Source organism: Melospiza melodia, chromosome Z (genome assembly GCF_035770615.1).
Source record: "Melospiza melodia melodia isolate bMelMel2 chromosome Z, bMelMel2.pri, whole genome shotgun sequence".
In the NCBI taxonomy this organism is placed as follows: Eukaryota; Metazoa; Chordata; class Aves; order Passeriformes; family Passerellidae; genus Melospiza; species Melospiza melodia.
The window spans coordinates 28,828,240-28,844,073 of NC_086226.1; the positions used below are offsets into that span (position 1 = coordinate 28,828,240).

The following is a 15,834-nucleotide window of genomic DNA, read 5'->3' on the forward strand; positions in this document are numbered from 1 at the left end:
TTTAAGCCATCTAAACCAAGAATCATTTTTGCCTAAGTTTTTGTCTTTGCTCTTCTGGGCTGCTCTGAGATTGTATATGAAGGCTTGTCAAGTCTCTGATAACCAGGTATCTAGAATTAGTTCTGTGGTCTCAGCACAGCCATCTAATACTGTTTTAAATGTAAAATGTCCATAAAGAGCCTACAGATACCACCCAAGACCTGCAGAACACTCATGTCCTTTTGGACAGGCAAATAAAAAATGGCATCTCCCCTTAAAAATGCTCTCAAACACTCTTAGGCAGCTACATAAAGTTTCTGTAGTAGGACTGCATGGTATTTGCAGTCATTACTTTCCCCAGTAAAAATGAGATGTATTACAGTTGATATTTAATAATTTCAGGCTGTACTTTAGTTTTCCGTGTACCTGTGCCTTCATGGGAGCTGGGTGTCCAAACTGCCTGTAGAGCTGGTGGAGATCTCATCCTTGGTTCAGGTGCCTTCAAGAGGGCACCTTGATCAATTTAATCGACCTGTGGGATCTATTGTGCCTCATTTGCTGCTCCAGAAGAAAAAGGGTCTCCCATACAGACATGGACCCTACAGACATGGGGTGCAGGGCAGGGGTCTCGGGTACAGGAGATGAGCTGCTGAGGTGGAAGGTACACTCATCTTCTTTAGATAGATAGATAGATAGATAGATAGATAGATAGATAGATAGATAGATAGATAGATAGATAGATAGATAGATAGATAGATAGATAGATAGATAGATGTGAAAATCTAGCTCAGATTGGAGGCATGAGGGGCTGCAGGAGATTTTGGCAGCTGCAGACGTGCTCAGCTGGCACTTCTGCTCCTAACTCCCAGGGTAAAACCAGGAGGCTTTGTTGAGGAGGTCTCTTTTGATGGGAACACAGCTTCATGGAGGGCACTGACTTTAGGAGTCTGACTTTTTAAACAAATTAATCCTTTGCTGAATGACTGCGATATTTGGCAGGTATGAATAATTATAGTGAAATTCACTTAAGGGGAGGGTGACATATGTATGTCACATAGCAATAAAAACCAAAAAAACACACAAGTGGGATGCACTTCCTGACTCTTTGCTGTCAGCTGTCAGCATTTTTGTCCTTACTCGTGTGACTGCTAGCAGAATAGAAAGGAGAACAGTAAATTCAATTTTAAGACTGGTGTGAAATACAAAATAAGACTTACAGAGAGCAGAGGAATGGTTGTGATTTATAAGCACGTATCTCACTTTAATTGGAGAAAACAGAGACTGATTACAAAGGATATACAGATCAGTTTAATGTTTTCTCTGTCATCTTTTCACAAAGTATGCAGCTTCCAGCCCACGGCAGGCAGCAAGAATCCTTTCACTGACCTGAAGAAACTTTTTTATCATAATAGAAGGTACTTATTCATGGATATTTATTAAAGATGTGATGGCCAGTCTTGTCTTTTTTTACATTTCTTCTGGTTTTTCTATCATTCCTTTCAATCAGCAACTTACCAGCAGACTTCAGACGCCTTCAGAAATTGCTTGACATGGTTTGGCACTATTTGATTCTGCCTGTATTTAACATCACTCTTTGGAAAGTATTAACTGTACCTCATGCTTTTCCTTACTTTCTTTATACAGTCTTACTTAAAAATAAATGTGAGGAAAATATACATGAAAATGTGTACAACTTGAAATAAAAGTTACAGAGTCGTAGCCATTCAGTGTATCAAATGGGTTAATAATTGTAATGTGTGTTTCTGTGTTTTTACTCTCAGCTCTAAGCTAAGTTTTTTGTTGATCCCTATATTGCTTCATTGCCTTCTCTGAAGTGCAACCTCCTCAGGAAGGTCTAGGGAATTCCTCAATGTAAATATTCTTTTTCTTTTTGGAAAACCAACATTTTTTCTTACCTGCAAATCACAGATCAAGTCAGGAGAGGATGTTTTTCCAGTATCCCTTAACTGCTTTATTAAACACTGCTCAGAGCATGGAAGGATTACCATCTAACACGTGAAATGCAAGTTGGTCCCTTCAGGCTTTAGTCACTTTGCAGCTCTTGAGGCTTAGAGAGGGATTTTCCACCAGTTCCTGAGGAAAGCAGCTCTTGACCACACCACCTGCCAGACCAAACAGCACTGTGTAAAATCATGTTCTCCTGTGTGTTTGGTACGTCTTCTTCCTCTGGAAGACAAAAGTAAAAACTTATCTTTTAAGAGTTAAGCTATAATAGAACTGAAGAGTTGTTTATATTGTTTATTGCTACTTTTGTCCATTCATTCAGGATGGTAAGAGGAACGACTTGGAGCTACTTGAGAGCATTCAGCTATTTATTGCAATTTGCAGAATGAGTCGTGAGATGAGAGAGCAAATGTGTTTATGCACACAGACAGGTATAAAAGGCCTTTGCTGCATTTTGTAACTTAACAACTCAGCTTACAACTATTTCCTGTTATATAATTTTAGTCTGTGTTTAATGGAACCTGAAGAGAAAACATGGATTACTAATTCGGTTGTAACATTACTCGTAAGATCTTTTCCTATGGAGAAAAAAAGACAGCTATCCTAGTTTGTGAGTGGTTTATCTCCTCAAAAATTCCAATGCAAAAATTGATTTGGGATATAGGTAAGTGTGGAGAAATGGCTCCATGACAGAGGTCACGTAGACATTCGCTTGTTAGCCAACCAGGAGCTGAGAAAGTACCGAACACAGCTAGTTTGAGTCCTGCACCTGCAAGACAGCATGTCCTTGGGCCTAGCTGGGTATGATAACAAGTAGACAGAGAGACGTGGGAAATAGGGAATGCAGACCCAAAAGAATGAAGAAGAATTGATGGTATAGTTTAACCAATAGATTGCTTGGCTTACAAAATATTCATAAACTTATTATTTGCTGTATAAGTGTCTGATGCTCTCTTCAATAAATGGAACTTGCTTATCACTCATATTGAGTGTCTGAGTCTCCCCTCACCGACAAATAGCTCATCCCCGACAAAAGCCTCATTCTGCAACAGGAAAGTTGTTGTAATGTAACTGTTTTAAATTCTTACTCTAATTTTTAATTTCTTAAACCTTAAAATCAATGATCAATTTACTGATTGATTGCAGAAACCTTTAAAACGCTTGTCAGGCTGGCTGAGAATTCACAAGCACACTACTCTGCGATGGTGTACAACCACGGCTGCTGAGGCTGCTGTGAATGCGCAGCAGTTTTTCACAGGTGTGGGACTCCTCCTATCCAGCACAGGCGCTGGCACAGAGGAATTGCGGATCGGATGTTTTGACGGCCTGTTTTGCAGCAGTCTCCGGCCTGGACGAGCCCTGCTCCGACTGACAGGTCCCTGCAATGAGCCGATGCCCGCAGGCGGCGAGGAGAGACCCGGGCCCCTTTGGCAGCGCTCCCAAAAGGCCGCAGGACGGACGGGAAGGTCGCTGTGCCCCAGGCGGCCTCTCCCGCGGCCTCTGGATTCGGGCACGGCAGGGATCCCTGGAGCAGATCCCGCCCTTCTCGCGGCCGGCCCGGAGCTTTGCTGAGGGCGCGGCGCTGCCGGGGCCGGGCCGAGCCCTGCCCGGGCCGGGCCCCGCAGCCCCCGAGGCTGCCCGGCTGCCCAGCAGGAACTGCTCCCGCTGCCCGGGGCTGCTCCGGCCCCGCAGGAGCTCTCGGGAGCCCCGAGCGGAGCACACGGCATCGAGCCCGAGCTGCTGAGCTCCCATCCCTGCTCCTGACGCTCCGGGACGGGCTCGGATCCGCGGGCCGGAATGAGCTGGGCAGGTGAGACGCCGCTTGCATCCGCGCTTGGGGCACTGGGGACCGCAGGAGAAGTGTCACCGGCAGCTGTCATTGGTTTGGCCATTTGTATGGCGAGGAAGGCATTTGTGTCTGAGTTCGGCCTTCTTTGTCTGTGCCATATCTGGGAGCACAAAAACTATTTCTCATGAAGGTAAGAAAATGGTTTGATTGTTATCCTATGTGCGCATGATGCTAAATGTAAACACTCTCTATTTTACATACCAGAGGCCTGCCTTAAAGAACCTATGACTTTGCAGATATTATTTCCATAATTGTATATCTTTCAGAGGAAGCAGCACAGTTCATCTGAACTAAGTCCTTCCTTACACTTAAGAGAAAAAACAGGCTGTGTGAGAGCTCTGCTAGCTGGGAATGCATGAATGGAAGAATTTTAGGACATTGCTATGGAAAGTGTAGATGTTTAACCACGATTTAGGGAAAAGAGCTAGTAGGTATGCTCATTTATGAAGGTAAGTACCAAAATCTGAATTTTTCCTGTATTATACTGAGCCCTCGATATGTTTTGTAATTGCACTTTTCTCTGTATTTTTTCATGCTGATGTCACTGGCAGTGACATGCTCTGTGCTAAGTGCTGGATTGGATGGTTGGCTGGGAGATGCCTTTAGTTTTATGGCACACAGGGGTCTAAGGAGGGTGTGCGGCTGTCCCTGTGCTCTGGCACCAGCTGAGGTGCAGGAGCACTTCCAGGCCTGCCTCCAGGCATGATGAGCTGGAGTTAAAGCTGTGCCTTCTGCTGAGCAGCTGATACCGCCTCTGACCATGAACAGCTGGGCCTGATATAATAAACAGAGCTTTCTTCCTTTCTTACTAAGAGCCAGAGTCTGATAAAATGGATTCTTCATCCTGCTCTGACCAGTGAATACCAGGGTTCATTTCCACAAATTTCCTGCTTTATCTGCTTTGTACCTGCCAGCTACATGAGCCATAATGTCCTGCTGCTCAGCTTCCTTGAGAGAAGCAAGCATTTCTTTGGAAAAGAGCTCTTCACTAACAGTTGGACTCACAAGTGGCTCACTGATGTCCCTCTAATTCCCAAGTTGTTCCACATCTACAGTTGCCTTTTAGGGATAGACCGTGATGCTCCTCTGATTTCTGTGGTATCCTCTTTGCCTAACGCTTTCAAGAATGAGCTAGAAGAGGCAAGTCGAGGTTCAAGGGAAGGACTTGTGTTTCCTACTTCATCCTGGATCATTTAATTTGAAAAGTTTTAGACTTCGATTTTCAACAGTGAATTGTCATTGGCCCAGACTTCGAAATCTCTAGCACATTCATGTTTTCAACATTAAAGTTTTTACATGCTAAAACAGTATCTTTAACTGAATTTGAGTAAAAAATTAAATGGATGAAGATCCCTCCACTTAGTGTTTTGCTTAGTGAAAATTCCATATTGATACGGAATAAAGTGGATTTATTTGGATACTCCTGAAAACTCCCTGCCTTTCTTCTCCCCTTCCTTTGCTCAGTGCAAGGAATAGCAACATTTCTTATGTCATTATATATGTTTGCCACTTTGCCAAACATTTTGGAACAAGCAAAACTGAGTCACGCCTTTTTTCACCAAAACATGCAAGCACTTGTGTGAATGTTTCAAATTTCCAAAAGTCAGGCTAAGGCTATAATCAGTACTTGCCCCGACTGTCAGCTTGTGCAGCCTCCTGTTTCTACAGGAGCAGTCAACCCACGATGTTTGCAGTTATGGCAAATTTACCTTCCTTTGGTAAATTTAAAAATATTCATGTTTCAGTAGACATGTTCTCTGGTGCAATTTTTGCTTCTCTTCACGCAGGTGAAATAAGTAATCATGTAATGAGACTGATGCTGAAAAATAAACAGCTGAACGCACTTTCCCAGCAGCCCCATCTCGTTCATAGTCTGTAAATAAACCCCCTTGCCAGTGTAAGTTTGAAGATCATGCATTTAGTAATGCAAGGTAGTTAAAATCATTTGTTCTGGAATCCCTTCCCAACTTCAAAACCCACACACTTAATTTTTTACTCCAGCTACAGCAAACCTAGACATCTTTCCCCTGCTTTCTCTGTTGTAATTGACCAGTCCTTTCTCTCTTTGATCACTGATTTGGTCAAATAAGACTAAAATGCAATGATCCCTTAAAGCATAGTGATCTAGTCAGCATATTTCCTATTTTCCCATTTATTAGGCAACAAGACTTAATTCTGACAGGTAATAAATACATGCAGCGAGGGGTGGTCTTAATTTAGGAGTCCAGCTAGCAGGAGGGGCGACCAACAACCCACTGCAACAGGACGAGCACCCCTCGGCGTCTATGGCCTCGGGCTGCACTCGTGGCGCATGGATTCGCTGCTGATGAGGCAGAAGAGTCTAGACACTCACTGGGGACTATCAGATTTATTGTAGAACCCAACATGTCAACCAGGGAGTGACCCCAAACAAGCGGTGCGATAGGGTTATAAAGGGGGAGGAATTCAAGGGAGGGGTTTACAGAGATCCAATAGGGGAAGGTAAAGGAGCGGGCTTAAGATAATAGGCATAAGGGTAGAACCAATAGATACAATGTAAGGGAGGGGCCCCAGAACCACAGCCAATCATACCTCCCTAAGTGGAGAAGATTCTGGCAAGATAGGAGGAGTGGGGGAGTAATTGACTGGGCCCAGGGAGGAGAAACAAGTCTACATAAAAGGGAATGAGGGGAGGGGGAAATTATATAACAGAAGGGATTGACAGAAACAGTGGCGGGAGTTACTAGGGCAACCAATTAATTGACAACACAATGGCGGGAAAACTGGTGAGGGCAGAACCATTACAGAAAATGGGGGAGCAATTAAACAAACTAACAGAACACACTACAACAAATACAGACCTTCAGCTTTAAGAGGCAGAGGACATGAATTCCATTCAAATTGGCTCCTTAATATTTATTTTATCTTCAGAGTGACTCATGAACCCTTTCAAGTTCGGATAAGAAATTAATGCATCAGTGACTGTAACAGACAAGGAAGAGATGATGGTGAGCAAGCAAATAATGGCTTGCTTAGCCACACAGCAGGCTCTGCAGTTTTAAAATTTAATTACATTTTGTGAGTTTTAAAGAAGTAAACGGAGAACAGAAATCTTTAAATGTTTGAAAGTATCATATATAATTATGCAGGTGTTAATGTGAGAATCTACAGAGTATCATTGATGCATGTGGTTGTGCAGGTTTTTTTTTTTGTTCATGGGTATGTTTGTGTAAATAACCACATGTAAAGGAATTTTTCTAACTCCTTGCAGGAATATTTAAATGGGATATATATTCATGCTCTAAGCTCTGTGTGCTGTGGCAAGAACAGTAATGCCTATATAGCAAGGTTTCCTTTTACAAAACTCTTTTTTCCTACTCATTTTCAGCTTTTTCCCTGCTCTCCTTGGGTCAGCAGAGCAGTGCCACTCTGCCTCCACCTGGAATTTGTCTGCCCCTTTCTTCTTCCTGTTCCAAAATCACCCTTAATCCCTGCCTCCCACAGCTCTGCCCACTGACAAATAAGTGCAGCACCAACCAGTTCATGGTCTCCACACCTGTGCATTATTTGCTGCCATTCCGCAGAACCCAGTGGAGATGTGTGGGCTGTGCTACCATTGATGGATTTATGTATTTTCACATCTCCACAACTGTCATGGATTTAATGCTGCTTCTGCTCCTGAAGTCTCTCTATGTCCATTTATCTACTGCTATTGCTCACGGTACCTGGTGCTTTTCAGCTGGAGCAGAATTGTTTTAGCAGACATCTATGTGAATGCTCGTGCAGATACAGTGTAATAGGGGCTAAAGAGAGCTGCATCATACAAAACAACATCAGTGGGCATTTTCAGGAGAATCTGAAGAGGAGGGGATGTAGTTCTTACACACTGGACAACAGCTCCTAGTGCCTGTTGTCACAGAGCACCCTGCAGATCATTCTGTGCTCCTTTGTGCTCGGCCCGAGGTGCCAGTGCTGCTCTCTGGGCTTGTGCAGAGCCAAGGAATCCCCATGGAGGCCACTCTACAGCCTCATGGATGCACAAGAACTTTAGGACACATTTAAGCCTCACACACATGCAAAAAACCCAAACCAAACTAAAACACCACAACAAGCCAAAAAACTCCCATGCAAACAAAAAACCCATGGAAATTTGTTTACAAGTTATAACTGATTGTCTCGTGTCACCTCCATTCTGTTTTCCAAAGCAGTGTCAATGTTCAGACAGAAGGACAGACAGGTTTTAGCAGGACTGACCAAGTTTTGGTAGGGATGGAGCCTGCTCTCCCCCATCAGAGCCTGCTGGCTCTGCCTTTCTGTCTGGATGGGTGGCACAGCCCCAGCCGTGGCAGAGCAGCTCCTGTGCCCCTGCAGTGGGGCTCAGCAGCACTTTAAGCCACTCTCACCCTGCATTGCCCAAGGGCTGCTCTGGCAGCGCCCTCAGCTCCCTCTTGGCCCTTTCCCTCCGTGCTGCCCTGGCAGCTGGAAGCCCAGGGGGTGTCTGGGCTCTCAGCCACAGTTGGGTTCTGCTGCTCCAAGCCTGGAGCTGCCACGCTGGGGAACCCACAGCTGAGAGCTTCCCTGGAGTGCAGCAAACAGAGGGCCTGGCAGGAGGGGAAAGGGCCCTGAGGTCAGGCCAGAGATGAAGGAAAAGGGGAATGGGAAAGGAGAGAAGAGAAAATTCACAGGGCTTGAGAGCTGAATCTTCCCTGCAAACTTTGCATACAAGTCTGGATTCCCAAAAGATCAATGGTGTCTGAGTTTATTATTAAATAAAAGAGATGAAAAAGAATATTGATTAGTTGTTCATTGGCTATTCTGATTACTGATGATTTTGGGATCTGAAGGAAATTGGAGTGTGTGACCATGATACTGAAAAAAGATACATATGCATATAAAAATGTAGGAATCAGAAACACAACATAAAAAATCAAAGATCAAATAAATTCTGGCATTTCCTCATTTTGAAAGTAAGGAATCTGAGCTACAGGTTTGCTAAAATTCTTGCAGGTACTTTTATATGTAATACAAGCATACAAAACTTCAGAATGGCATTTTCAAAAACACTTTGTCTTCACCATGTTCTAACAGTTTTCCAAACAGTTGGAGACAACAAAAATATCAAAGTTCTGGAAGCTCAAAAGTCCTTTCATCTCAGTCTAATCCTGAAAGAAAATCCTAAGTTATGTGTCTTCTGAAAAATAGGCATAATTATATTCTATTAAGGAGACTTTTGTCTTGTTTTATTTTTAAATCAGCTGTTCAGTACTCAGTACTGAAAAGAAAACAAGATCTTTCTTGTGGCCTAGAATGGTAGCAGAAAGAAGAATTTAATAGACTCTATTTAGAGCTTCATTTTTCTTACTGGTTATTTTTGCTGGAATTGCCTAGCTAAAAACAGCCAGATTGCTTTAATAGAGTGATTTCTTCCAAGAGAGTAAGAAGGACAGGAAAATACAGGTCAGTCAGCCTTGCCTCTGTCCCCTGACAGGTGGTGGAGTAGCTAATCCTGAAAACCATTCCAAACAAGTGGAGAAGTCGATTGGGAGTAATGGTGACCTACCTGATACCCATGATAGGGCAGCCAAACGGATGGATATGGAGCAATGGATGATGTCTACCCCAGCTTTACCCAAGCCTTTGAGACAATCTCCTACAGCATCCTTAAACACAAACTACCAAAATGCCCAGTGAAGAAGGCTGAAAAATGGATGAGGACTGTCATCAGTGGCACAAAGTAGAGCTGGAGGCAAGTCACGACCCCCAGGGGCTGATGCTGGGGCAGATGCTCTTTAATGTCTTCATTCATGGCTGGGCTGGAGGAGCAGTTCACCCTCAGCAAGTCTGCAGACAATGCAAAGCTGGCAGGAGCAGCTGATAGCCCAAATGTTTGTGCCATTCAGAGGGGCATCAGCAGCTAAAGAATTGGCCTGAGGGGAATCTGATGGAGTTAAAGGAAGGGAAATGAAAAGTCTTGGACCTGGGCAGGAATAACCCCAGGCATCAAGAGCTGCAGTAGGCTGACTGCCAGGAAAGCAGCTTTTATATTTTCGGTGCCTTGGTGCTTTGGGGCTGTGCCGCAAAGCCAAGGCAGAGGGATGACTGCAGCCACAGAAAGAGATGTTCGCACCGAGCCCGGCCAGCCCGGAGCCGCCCCGCCCGCGCTGTGCCCTCAGCCCCGGCTCTGCCGCGCTCGTCCCCGCCAAGGCCGGCCCGAGCCGGGGCGCGCTGGGCACACGTGGGCCCGAGAGCAGCGCCCCCTCAGGCCATGCTCTGCCGGTGCAGCCGCGGCCGTTGCGCTGCGGGCGTTGTGGCCACAGTCAGCGATCAACACCATGGTGGAGCTGCCGCTGCCCGCCAGGCTCAGCGTATTGTGAAATACGAACGTGTCTCTGACCACACACTGCCTGAAGCACATGTCTATTCAAACTCTGAGATTCCCGGAGACAGCTAGATAAAGATCAGCACTTTAGCATAAGAACAGATGCTGCCAGCACGATGATTGCCAGATCTCAAGTCATCGGAAACCGCCTAAGAACGATCATTGTCCTGCAGATAACATCAGCCAGGGATGCCAGAAACATACATGTGAATACATGACTGGCTATCAACCAGGAGACGGCCTTTGTCCAGCTCTGCACAGTGAAAGAACCAACTATGAATGTGAAGAGTTACAAAAGAAATTGGGGCTCCTTTGCCTCAGGCACAATAAGCTCGTTGCTAGAAGTGGCTTGCGTGAACAGAAGAGAATATGATGCAATAGAGGTCGGATCCAGGTTCACCCAGCGCCGATCCCAGGCTGGACGATGTTTCCTTGGCTGTGGTGGTTTCCAGGATCATATTTTAGTCACACAAAAAGATAAATCTTTTCACATTTTTGATAATTTGGCTTTCAACTGATCATTTATAACACCCGCCAAGCTGAGGAGCCTGGTGAACAGCCCCCGCGTCCGCTCCGTGCGCTGGGACAGCCGGGCCCAGGGGCTGCTCATCAACCGCTCCCTCTTCGAGCAGGAGCTGCTCAACTCGGGCGACGCCCACAGGGGCCGTGGCCATGGGCTGGCCCCGGTCCCTCACACCTTCAGGGCCACCGCAGTTCTGCAGCTTCATGCAGCAGCTCTACCGCTACGGCTTCCGCAAGGTGCCGGGCTGGGTCAACTCGGCTGCGCCGGGCGATGCCGGGGCCTGGCTCCACTATAGCAACCCCTGCTTTCGCCGCGACCGTCCCAACCTCCTGCTGCGCATGAAGCGCTGAAGCGCGGCCAACAGGCAGCGGCCAGCGGCAGGCCGGGAGGGCAGCAGGCGCTCGCCCTGCGGCTCCCAGCAGCTCCCCGGGGCACGGCCTCTGCCGGACGAGTGTCCGCCCAGCAGCTTCCTCCTGCTGCACAGGAGCGGGCGCTGCCGGCCCGGCGGGAGGGGCTGAACCGCTTCCAGGAGCTCTACGGGGGCGGCCACTGCCACTTGGGCGGGAGGGACCTTGCAGCCACTTGCAGGAGCTCTATGGGGAGCAGCTGCCTCCGGCCGAACGGGAAGTGCTTGTGATCCAGCCCTGCAGCTTCCAGCAGCTCCACAGGGAGCAGCAGCCCCCAGCCTATGACCCCCGAGGTAGGAAAAGAGTTGTAGCCTTGTTTTTCCAAAAGGTCATGAAAAGTGACCGTTTGAAGTAGTTTGCCGCAAGGCTCTGTCATTCTCAACCAGAAGTTGTCAAGCCTACTAGGAAGGGGCACCTAGGAGGCCAAAAGATTCTCTGGCTGGTTTTCCTGTGTGTTTCCCGTGATGTTTGATCCACAGCAGCACTAGAGCTCTGTGTCCTACAGCCACGTTGTGGAGCCTGACCTATGTGTTTGGATTCTTGCAGCCACCCCGGGCACTTCAGGGCCCAGCGCTCCCGCTGGCAGTACAGTCTGTGCAGCATGGACAGCCTCCAGCTCAGCACAGAACGCACCTGGGGAGGAGGAATGGCCACCAGCAGATCTAGGCCTTGCCGTAGAGAAAATTATTTGGGAGATCAGGAGGTCCCTGTCAGAGATCTCCCTCTGCTCAGGTAATTTCATTGGATGGGGATAAAAGGGGCTGGACTGAGAGCTTTTGAACCTTGTTACATGGCTGACAAGCAAAGGCTTCTTTAATTGAAGTTATTTCATCATTATTTTGTTATTGAATTATTCTTGGTAAAGAAAGATTTCTAAAAGAGGAAATGAAGAAGAGGTTTTATTTGCTGGGAAAGAGGAGAAGAGTGTTTGAAGACCTGGCACTGAAGACCAAGTGTCCTGTGCACATCCCCTCACTTGATGTGTTCTGGTTTTCTGTGTTCCCCTTTTGTCTCAAAGGTCATTTTGTAAGAGCTTCAGTTTCACCTTGGCCCCCTGAATCCTGAGTTTAAAAGGCTTGTCATGTGAACCGTGGGGGCAGTGTTCCCTCCTCTGTGCTCCATGTCCTTTGGGAGTGGAGAAGGACAATTATTGTATCCCTGATATGATTCCAGCAAAATAGTGAGTGATCTTTGGGTTCCTTTCTTTCTGTTTTTCTGCTCAGGGCAATGTTGCCCCTGATTCTTCAGGAGGGGAGCCTGTGAACACAGCTGCAGCAGAGGAAGCTTCATCTGGCACCGAGAGCTGCAGGAACAATTCCCAGGAGCCCAAGGAGCCTGGTAAGGACAAAGCCCACACTGATTTAGAGAGCTGTGAGATGGCTGCTCTGAGCAGGGTTGGTGCTTCCTGGTGCATTGAATTCAAATTTTGCACGGGCACAACCTGCCCGAGCCCTGTCCTCCATGCTTCTCCAGAGGCTCTGACACTGAGTCTTCTGCTGGGGCAAGAGAGCAGGGAATAAACCTGACCTTGTGGGAGTTGTGTCACCAAGCCGGGTATCCCAGATTTGTGCTGAAGTTGGTGGATAAATTTGCTGCAGGGTGCTAGGGGAGGTCAGGCTGAGTGACTCTTGAAGGACAAGGAGCACAACATGAGAGGCCAACCAATTGAAAAATCACAGTAACTCCAGTAACAAAAGGAAAAGCTTGAATGACTCCTGATTAGAGAGGCCTAAGAGGAGAGAGAGAGCACTGTGGATCCATTCCTTAGCCAAGCTGGTGCAGCCTGCAGGCCTTGTGGGGAGCTCTGTCCCTCCCAGCCCTTCCTGCCAGAGCTGATGGTCGAGTTGCAGCAGCTGCTGCTCACTGCAGAGGGCAGTTTGTAGATGCCAGGAAATGGAGCTGGTTCATGACTCAGCTCCCAGCACCTTCAGCTTCAGCCATTTCAGTGAGGACTGAGGTCTCTGTCAGCACAGAGAAAGAACAAGGCTGGGCTTCCTTGTGGCAGCTGGGACTGTCTGTGTTTCAAGCTCTCCTGAGTGCCATTTACTCTGTGAGTGCTGAGACTTTATCAAGATACTTCAGTGTTTTGAAACACACTTTTGAACACTTGGAATGGTCCCTGTTCTTTTAAGGGCAGATTGCTTCCAATTGCCAAGTGAGAGTCTGCCTTTCAGGCCAACTTTGACAGCCCCTGGTAGAAGGACAATTGCTGCCCTAGGGAAAGGTACAGAAGGGCCAATATTGACTGGGTGTTCCCTTTGCTTCCCAGATGCCATCTGACCAACATCTCCAGGAGGGCTGCCCTGCATGGCAGGAAGAGACAGGGGAGAGCCTGTGACCATCGGGCAGGTAGAAGTCCTCTGTTTGTAGATATGTTTAGAGATTTCTATGGTTCTATTTATTAGTGGTTATAGTTCCATTTATAGATGATAGTGTTCTGTTTATATGGGCATATATTGATAGATCTGTATAGTTAAATGTGAATATGTATACAGTTAGAGAAGTGATATAATTATATTTTATTATAAATTTACATTTATAGATTTTCAGAGTTAGATTTTTATATCTGTAGAGTAAAATATATATACATATATATCTCTATATGTAAATGAAGTTAGATTTATAAATGTGTATAGTTATATAGTAAGAGGAATAGGAATGTTTAGATGGAGAGATTGATGGATAGATTGTTGTTTGTGTAGGCCTAGGCTGCATTTGTACCTCTTTCCCCCTCGGCTGCCTTTTTCACCTCTTGCTTTTCCCCCGGTGCCCCCTGTGTCCCCTGTCCCTGTGCTGGGTCCGAGCTGGCGGCCGGGCCGGGCGGAGCAGCACTTCCAGCCCCGGCTGTCCCTGGAGCGGTGGGAGCTGCCGCTGGCCCCAGGCACTGTCCCCTGAGGAGCTGCTGAAGGACGGTGAGACTGAGGGGGCTGAGGGGGCTGAGGGGGCGGTGGCGCCCAAGGGACGGTGACCCTGAGCTGCTGCTGGGGCTGAGGGCTGTGGGGCAGCCGAGGGCCATGGTGGCACTGAGGTGACAGGGAAGTGGCACAGGCTGAGGGGTGGCGGGTCTCAGGGGATGGAATGGCTCAGAAGGGACTGAGGGGAGTGAGAGGACTGTGAGGGGCTGAAGAAACTGAAGGGGGCCTGGGGCTTCACCGAGAGCATGGCGGGGCTGAGGGGATGGAGGGGGCCAGCAGGGAGCACAGAGGGCTCCGGGACTGCAGCTCTGTCAGGCCTTGGAAACAATTCCAGAGCCTCCACTTTTGCCCCAGCTGCAAGGAAGACCTTGAGGAGAGCCAGAGACTGACGGGAGGCAGCAGGGAGGAGCTGAAGGCCAGCAGCAAGAGCAGTGAACGGGGACCTGCTGCTGCCAGCCTGGAGAGAGCCCGGGTGAGGCCACAGGCCCGGGCAGGCAGGCTGGGGCTGAGGCTGCCGTGGGCTGCGGCCGTGGGCACTGCCCGGCGGGGCAGGAGCGGGCCCTGCCCGTGCTGGGGCTGCTCAGCGCAGCTGCCCCGGCTGGCACAGGGGCTGTCCTTGGGCAAGGCAGCTGTGCCGGCAGGGCCCGGGAGCTGTGCCGGCTCTGCCGGGGCTGCGGGGGCTGCGGGACAGTCCCGCCGCGGCTGCGCTCACCACAGCCTGGCCCGCTCGGCTGCTTTCTCTTCCCGACCCTCCTGGGGAGGCTCTGACATTTCCTCTTCACTGATGGAAGTGCAGCTGCTGCCAAGGGAAACGTCCCCATACTCACTCAGTGTTCCCTTTGCTTCCCAGATGTCCCATCTGCTGTCGCTGTCCAGGAGAGCTGCTCTGCACGGGAGGAGGAGACCGAGGGAGAGGCTTTGAAGGTGGGGCAGCTGGGATCCCTCTGCTTGGAGTTCCATGTAGACATGTCCAGAAGTGCACATAGAGATGGATTATCATTTGGATATGTACATATGTGGGTTGCTATTTGTATAGGACTATTTCTGTATGTATGGTGTTCAGGGATGTATGCTCTGTATATATGTATGATTATACATACATATATGTTTGTAATTACATCTACGTGTATATTTGTATCTAAGTATACATGGATGTTGTTATATCTGTGTTTAGTTCTGTTTCCTATTTATACAGTTGTGTTGCTATTTATTTCTATTGATGCAGCTATAGGCATATGGGTCTTTAAATAGTTATATTGGTATTTGCATAGGTATATAAGTCTATTCTTATATTTTTATATGTATCCATATGTATAGCTGTATATTTGTATTTATGCATTTGTATTGATATTTAGCTTGGCACAGCAATATTTTTGTATTTATAGATAGGTTTGTGTTATATATCTGTTTATATATATATTGTATATAATATGTAATATTCAATCTATATTTATATCTGTATATTTTTATATATGTATTTCTATATATTTGTTTATATTTATTTGTTTATATTTATTTATTTATTTATATTTCAACATGTATGGAGTTGTATAGTTGTATAATTCTATTGGTTCTGTGTATAATTCTATGAGTTCTTGGTACACGGCTATTTAGAGAGGGAATTCTTATTTTTGTATTTCTAGATGGCCTGTATGTTTGTAGTTATATGTAATAAATTAAGTTATTAAATGCCTAATTGATCTTTGTGTATTGTGAGTTGTTTCAGAGATTGCAATAAATTAACTTTTGTTAACTGAAGTTAGTATTTGTATATTTTTACACAGACTGGTTGTAATAATCGAATAAATTCCTGGTTTTAACCTAAATTGAGATTTGTA

General features: G+C 46.8%; 2 long non-coding RNA genes across 2 annotated transcripts; both read left to right on the forward strand.

Moving 5' to 3' along the window:
• Positions 1-11,724: 11,724 nt before the first annotated feature.
• On the forward strand, positions 11,725-13,576 carry LOC134432623 (uncharacterized). The gene is made up of 3 exons (XR_010031372.1): positions 11,725-11,813; positions 12,305-12,419; positions 13,351-13,576. It is a non-coding gene; the product is annotated as an uncharacterized LOC134432623 (long non-coding RNA).
• Positions 13,577-13,662: 86 nt separating this feature from the next.
• On the forward strand, positions 13,663-15,224 carry LOC134432086 (uncharacterized). Its single transcript, XR_010031217.1, has 3 exons — positions 13,663-13,993; positions 14,351-14,468; positions 14,847-15,224. It is a non-coding gene; the product is annotated as an uncharacterized LOC134432086 (long non-coding RNA).
• Positions 15,225-15,834: the final 610 nt, after the last annotated feature.